This window comes from Ornithorhynchus anatinus, chromosome 8 (assembly GCF_004115215.2).
Source record: "Ornithorhynchus anatinus isolate Pmale09 chromosome 8, mOrnAna1.pri.v4, whole genome shotgun sequence".
NCBI lineage: Eukaryota > Metazoa > Chordata > Mammalia > Monotremata > Ornithorhynchidae > Ornithorhynchus > Ornithorhynchus anatinus.
Genome location: NC_041735.1, coordinates 52,735,790 through 52,743,464, shown reverse-complemented (window position 1 = coordinate 52,743,464; position 7,675 = coordinate 52,735,790). Strand labels below are relative to the sequence as shown.

The following is a 7,675-nucleotide window of genomic DNA, read 5'->3' as shown; positions in this document are numbered from 1 at the left end:
CAGGTCTGTGTTCTTTCCACTAGGCCACACTACTTCTCTCTTGGTTTTATTTTCAATTTGATTTTACATGACATGATTTTCCCTGAGAAGGGTTTCAGCAGTATTCTTGTCTAGCACTTTCTCTTCCATCAGTTTGACTAGAAGAGGTTTTCCTTTTTGGCAAATGGTCATATGGAAAAGAATATTTCAGCCACTGAAAGTCCCTTAAGGCACTGACGCAAACTCATCAAAAAAGGATCGGATGACCAAACACCAAAAATTCCTTGAAGCTCTGCTCCCTGTTAGTGCCAAAACTGACGTTAGTTTGTCCCTGGAGAGGGTAGTGCTGAGCAGAGAAACAAGAAAGCCTTTTGTTCTACAGATGTCTGCTTCCTGTTAAGCATTATTCAGGAATGAGGCTTGCAATCCGAGGAACTGTCGTGCTCTTCTGTTAGAGACACAGTTCCAAATGGGAGTAGATCACCCTGGAGTCTGACCCTCCTGGAAAGCAGCAGACGCAAGCCGGAAGCCGGTTTTTATCCTCTGTCTGAGCCCAGCCAGGGACCCAGCTCTTCATCTGTTGTAACTCTCTGGAAAGAGTTTCACTGTAAGCAGAAATGTATCCGTCAGTCATCTGCAAACTGGTACCCGTTGACCCCGGACTTCCCTCAGAGGGTTACGTAAGAGAAGAGGAAGGTCTCTGGCCCCAGGTCTTGGCATAATCGTGCTCGTTACCCAGGCCTAGCCAATGCCTACTCTGGACTTGCTTAGCAGGGTTGGGGGTGGGTAGCGAAAATGGCAGCTCAAACTCCTCAACGTGTGTTTCCCCAACCCCCTTCCCCAGAGTTTCTTTCAGAATGTGTCTGCCTTTGGGAAGGCAGCATCCTCTGTGCTCAGGAAGAGGGTGTGCCCAAGTGCTAATAACTTTGGGGAGCAGCACCTCAGCCAACACGTATATGCCCCAAGTTTTCTCCATGGAAGGTCCGAACCTTCTGTAAAACCCAGATTTGCAAAACCCTTGAGACAGTCTTAGGCAGTCTAACACAACCCTTCTAGGCCTTCTGAGTGCTGCGTAGACACTTCCTGCTCAAAACCTGACTGACGAGAGAGAAGACTGCTGTGTGCAATTATTGTTTTTGGACTGCCTGTTGGAAATGATACTTGGAAAAGATTAGCTCTTTTATATAAGGTCTGAAATCATCTCACTAAGGTGGAGAAATTGGAGGGCTCTTCCACAGTTCTGATTTCTGTCTTTATCAATAATAGTATTTATTAGAGATTTACTATATGCTAAATGATGATGATGGTGCTATTTCCTGTGGTAGATACGAGATTATGAGATTAAGCACAGTAAGAGCTCAATAAATACAATTGAATGAATGACTATGAGATTGGACACAGTCCCTGTTCCACACAGGACTCAATCTATTTTATCCCTATTTTACAGATGAGGAAACTGAGGCCCATAGGGGTCAAATGACTTGTCCAAGGTCATACAGTAGGCCAGTGACAGAGCTGGGACTCAAATTGGAGAATCAACGTGGTCTAGTGGAAAGAGCACAGCCCTGGGAGTCAGAGGACCTAGGTTCTAATCCTGGCTCGGTCACTGGACCTTGTGAAAGTCACAACTTCTCTGTGACTCATTTTCTTCATCGGTAAAATGAGGATTAAGACTATGAGCTCCACATGGGACATGGACTGTGTCCAACCTGTCACATAGTAAGCGCTTAACAAATTCTATTAAAAAAAAATTGGAGACTCCTAGACCCATATTCTTTCCACGCCACACCTGGACACCCTTCCCTTTTAAGGAATGGGACATTTTCTTTTCTCTCAAACTAGCCCTGATTCATCCCCATCATTGTCAATAAACAGCCTAAAATGATAAATTGAAAATTCCAAGAGTAGGAATGGATTAGTCTGCAGAGATGAGTCTTTATTAGAGAAAAAAACCCAGTTATTAATCCAAGAAGAATGTATCACTCACCTCCCAAACTTGAATTGATTTAAAGTCTCCTGTTGGAATTCCGTGGGTGTTTCTCACAAATGTTGATCAATCTCTATAAAGACTGAAGCCAAACAAGCAACTTTAGAAGATCAGTAGTGAATTCCTCATTCAGTACAGACCCATCTTATTGTGGCAGAATTAGGGCACCCTTCTGTGTGAAGTTCCTGACTCTTGAGTGGTCTCATCCTCTCATATTTATCAAAATAACCCCCAATGTTAATCTAAAATCCACTTTTGATATAATTGAATAAATGCCAAAGATGACTTCTCATTTGGGATTTGGCCTCTACAAAACCTTAGGCCAGAGCCTTCTATTTCCTCATCAGTTAACAACCCTCTGGTTAATGGTCTTAGTTGATCTACCAAGAATTTATCCAGGTGGGTAAGTCTTTTTTGGCAAACTGTTCCTTAGTAGTTGAATTATTGTGTGATTCTGGGGGAGAAGGAAAGGGGCTGTGTTTGCTCTGGAAGATTATTTGCTGATGTTTATATTGAGAAGAATTTGAGGAAGTACCACAATGGTCATTGAGAGAATACGTTGGTTAGATTTACAGCAAATGGGTGTTCTAGGCAGGAAACCAGCTCTAGTGATGGTTGGGCTGGTGGAACTTTTTTATGGTATTTGTTAAATGTTTATTACGTGCCAGCCCCTGTACTAAGTGCTGAGGTTGATATAAGCTAATCAGGATGGACACAGTCAGTGACCCATGTGGGCCTTACAATCTAAAGGCACATTTTTGCAGATGAGGTAACTGAGGCACAGAGAAATGGATTGCCCAAGGTCATACAACACACCACTAGTGGAGTTGGGATTAGAACCTAGGTCCTTCTGACTCTCAGGTCCATGCTCTATCCACCAGGCCAAGCTGCTTCTCTTTTTTTGTAAGCTGTTAGATTACTGAAACTGTTTTACAAGACTGGGCTATTCTGTAGTTGACTTTCCTGTTGAGGTTGGTAAACTCAGCCTTGCCCCCTCCCTGGTTCTTGCCTGTGGCTTTCCTTGCCCCCTCCCTTTAAACACAGCAAATTCATCCCCCTATCTCCCTGGTCTCCCTAAGACCCTATCCATATTCACCTTTGTAGTCTATTGAACAACTGCTTGCACTGCCTTTTGGTCCCAGCCTTTCAGAGCTGCAAAGCAGAGACATATGAGGCCAGACCGAGGAAGATCCTGGGAAGGGAGAATGGTGGCACAGAGGAGGAGGAGGAGGTGGGGAAAGGGGAGAAATTCTGAGGAGGCAGTGGAAGGAAGAAAGGGGGCCACAGCCTTGGCCCTTCTGCCCCATTTCTCATGTTCCCTGCCCACAAGGAGCTTGCTGAATAAAGGGGGAGGTAAACATGAAAATAAATCTTGGATATGTATAAAATGCTGTGGGGCTGAAGGTGGGGTGAATATCAAGGGCTTTAAAGGGTACAGATTCAAGTGCAAGGGTGATGCAGAAGGGAGAGGGAGACCCTGGTTGGGCTCCCAGCATTCCCTAGGATGTGCTCGGGGCCCAACCACTACTAGAGAGAGAGAAAGTTGGAGATGATGGTGACACATCCTCACAATCCCCGTGAGGATTGGTGGTAAGGAAGGCAACCATCACACTTGAGCAGCCCATTTTGGAGAAGCAGCATGGTGTAGTGGATAGAGCACGGGTCTGGGAGTCAGAAGGTCATGGGTTCTAATCCCAGCTCTGCCACTTGTCTGCTTTGTGACCTTGGGCAAGCCACTTCACTTCTCTGGTTCTCATTTACCTTATCTGTAAACTGGGGATCAGAGCCCCACGTGGGATAGGTACTGTGTCCAACCTGATTTGCTTATATCTACTCCAGCTCTTAGTACAGTGCCTGGCATGTAGTAAGCCCTTAAATATCATAATTTATTATTATTATTGTTATTGTTGTTGTTTCTGGTCAGAGAGAAGTTTCTGGTTAGTCTCACCCAGTAATTATATGTCTTAAGTTTTTGTGTCTTTATGTAACCACCAAAAATGCAGGCAGGGGAAAAGCAGAGGAGACCTGTCCTCTTTTGCCTAAAAATCCCAGGCTATTCCAGCACCTTCTTAAATCTAGGGTAGTGTTTTGTTTTGCTTTTTTCCCCCCCCAAATGGTAATAAAAAAAGAAGGCTAAATTTAACAAATTAATGTTAGGCTAGGGAATTCCCTGAAGTGTTCCTTCTCCCACAGAGCCAGCCCATATTTGGTGAAAGAAAACCAGAGGGGCTCTCACACTGACTACTTGGGGTTAAGACTATTTTTTGTGGCCCTGAGATCCAAAGCATGGATCATCTCTAAGGATAACTCTGCCTGTCAATCTTCTGGCATGGAGCTCCAGGGAACTGTTGCACCAGGGACCTCACTAGTCTACAGGGAGTGAAATAACCTTTCAAGTCAGACAAAAGCCAAATCCTAGGAGTGTTTTTTCAGTGAAAATAAACTCTCCTTAGTTGCCTCCACCTACCATGTTTGAGCTGGACGGAGAGAAGAATATTGTCCCATGAAGCCACATTGTAGCCTGTGGCTTTCTATATCAGTAGCAATTTATCATCAAAATTAAAATGCCCAAAAGCTAATCATCAGTATATTCAAAGTGTCAATTCAGTGGAGACCCTCTCTGACCAGGAGTGCAATCTGACCCTGACTGATTGGAATTTTCCCTCTCCCGGATTGGGCAGCAGAAGTGGTTTACCATTGCAGCCTTCCACACAGTAAATGCAAGTTTCCTCCTTCGACTCTCTCCCATGCCACTGCTGCCAAGCATGGGTGAGTTTTGACTTGTAGCAGATTGCCTTCCACTCACTAGCCACTGCCCAAGCTAGGAATGGAATGTGTAGGCCTCTGCTTGACTCTCCCTCCCAAAGCTGAGACTGGTAAGAGTACTAGAAACTCTCCAGGGGCAACCCAGAGATGGGGAGCTGACGTGTACCCGAAAGGAAAGTTGCAGAGCTAAAGTGACTCTGAAAAACATCAGAATATCATTTGTTCTCCTCTTTTAAGGCTGGTGAGCCAAGAGAGGGAGCAGATGCTACTCTACAGGCATTACAACTCTGACTCCTGACATATTGTCTGTGGTGCCTTAAAGGACCCAGATTAGCCCACACAGGCCCCAGCCCACTAGGATTTCCCCAAATTTTGGTGGAACTGTTGGTTTCTACTCCCAGAGGCGAAGGGAAAGGCTGGCTCAGCCCAGGAGAGTTGGAGGTGAGACATAGAGGGATTTGCTTTCATAAAAATTAGCTTTTATAAATTATAAAATGTTGCAAAGTGCATGGGTGTTTTTTTTAAAAAAATTCTCTTTTTTTTTAGTTGCTAAGTACCATCAGTTTTTTCAGCAACATGTTGCAAAAACTGCAGATGCTAAGAACAACTAGCATAAGTGCCTCTTGGCTATACTCCCGGCTTATGGATTGGATCAGGCACTGCAACAATGTCTGCTGCTGAAAGAGGCTGTTGCCCAAAGGTTTCCCCCTCTAGACTGTGAGCTTGGTGTGGGCAGGAAATGTGTCTGATGTTATATGGTACTCTCCTAAGCATTAGTACAATGCTTTGCATACAGCAAGCTCTCAATAAATCCAATTAATAATAATAATAATAATAATAATAATTATAATAATGTTTTCTGTGACCAAGTGCACCTGCTACAAAATCACACCTGAAGGTGTATGGGTTGGTCAGTGTACATCTCAGAAGCTCTAAAAACTTACTATCTCTAACGACCTTAACAACTGAGAGAAAGCTTGCTTTTGTAAATGGTACCTGTTAAGCACTTACTAAGTGCTTGCACTGAGGTAGATATAAGATAATCAGGTTGGACACAGTCCCTGACACATAGTAAGTGCTTAACAAATACCACAAAGAAAAAAAATACAGAAAATGTTGGTCAGGAGAACATTAATACAGTGATCTATATATTAACTTGTATATTAATATATGTTACATACTAGAGAAGTAGCGGGGCCTAGTGGCTACAGCACGGACCTGGAAGTCAGAAGAACCTGGATTCTAATGCAAGCTCTTCCACCTGTCTGGTTTGTGACCTTGGGCCAGTCACTTCAGTTCTCTGTGCCTCAGTTACCCCCTCTGTAAAATGGGATTTAAGACTGTGAGCCCCACGTGGAACATGGACTATGTCCAACCTAATCAGTTGGATCTACCCCAGCACTTAGAACAGTGCCTGACACAAAATAAGCACTTAATAAATACCATAAAAAAGCATGTTAGTATAAGCTAACTAAACAAGAGTCCTCAAACAATGTTGGAGATTATCTTTCTGAAGCTCATAATCAATTTTTAAAACTAGCAGCACCTGTCCTTTGTTGTCTCGAAGGCCTCTCAAAACATGATTGGCTGTCACAATCTCTTAACATATATTTCTATTGACTGATTATGAGCCAAGTTTTTATTGAACTTGGATGGAATTCCCTTTAGTTGGCATCTGTCATCGAAACTACACATCAATCAGTCAACAGTATCTACTGAGCACTTGCCACATACAGAGTGCTATACTAAGCACTCAGAAAAGTGCAGTAGCATTAGAAGACAAGATCCCCGCCCTTAGCAAATTAGTAATCTAGCCAGGGAGTCAGACTCTAAAGTAAATTACAAGTGAATAATTCAAATGTAGGAGCAGTTAATTGGGCCATAAAAACAGTGAGACAAAAGGTCCAAATCTTCAGGGAACTGCATGGCCTAACGGATATAGATGGGCCTGGGTGTCAGAAGGTCATGGGTTAGAATTCTGGCTCTCCCACCTGTCTGCTGAGTGGCCTTGGGCAAGTCACTTCTCTTCTTTGTGCCTCAGTTACCTCAGGGTTGAACAGGGACTTTGTATAACCTGATTTGCTTGTATCCACCCCAGTGCTTAGTACAGTGCCTGGCACATATTAAGCGCTTAAAAATACTGCAATTATTATTATTATTCCTGGATCCTGTCCTGGGTGCAACCTGGTCACAGACACCAAACCTAGTCTCATTTCTGGTTCAACACCTGTGGTTGCTCCACCCTCATAATTATAATGGTATTTATTAAGGGCTTATTATGCCCCAAGCACTACTAAGTGCTGTGATAGACATAAGATAATCAGGTTAGGCATAGTCCCTCATGGGGCTTACAGTCTAATTAGAAAGTAATATAGATATGGAATCCTTGTTTTATAGAAGAAACTGAGGCACAGAGAAGTTAAGTGACTTGCCCAAAGCCACATAGCAGACAAGTGGTGAAGTTGGGATTAGAACACAGGTCCGTCTGACTCCCAGATCTGTGTTCTATCCACTAGGCCACACTGCTTCTCATTGTTCCATAGTTCCGCTGCTATTCTATGAACACAAATCCCTAATGAACTTTAAGCAAAAATGTGTTTTTACTCTGGTCTATGTACACGACTCCTACTGCATCTATTGTAACAGTGCTATCTATCCTTGGATATTTCAAGAACTATAATATTAGTCCTTATGTTTACTCATCTGTTATCTACCAGGCCCTTTATAATGACATATTGTGAAATTTTTTCTAACTACAGCCTTTACTTCTGGTGATGTTTTTTTCTTATCCACTCCCTAGTAATTTGGCATTTGCATTACATTAAACATGCAAATGAAAAGAATTAACACTTTTGTATTCAGTTGAGAATTTGCAGTTTAAGAGCTGGGGGGTGCTAACAGATTTTTTAATACATTTTATATCAACAGGAGTCAATGCAAGTA

At 43.0% G+C, this 7,675-nt stretch overlaps 1 non-coding gene across 1 annotated transcript; it reads right to left on the bottom strand.

The window, feature by feature from the left end:
• Nucleotides 1-4,745: 4,745 nt before the first annotated feature.
• Nucleotides 4,746-4,884, bottom strand: LOC114813951. Its single transcript, XR_003761695.1, has one exon. It is a non-coding gene; the product is annotated as a small nucleolar RNA SNORA7 (small nucleolar RNA).
• Nucleotides 4,885-7,675: the final 2,791 nt, after the last annotated feature.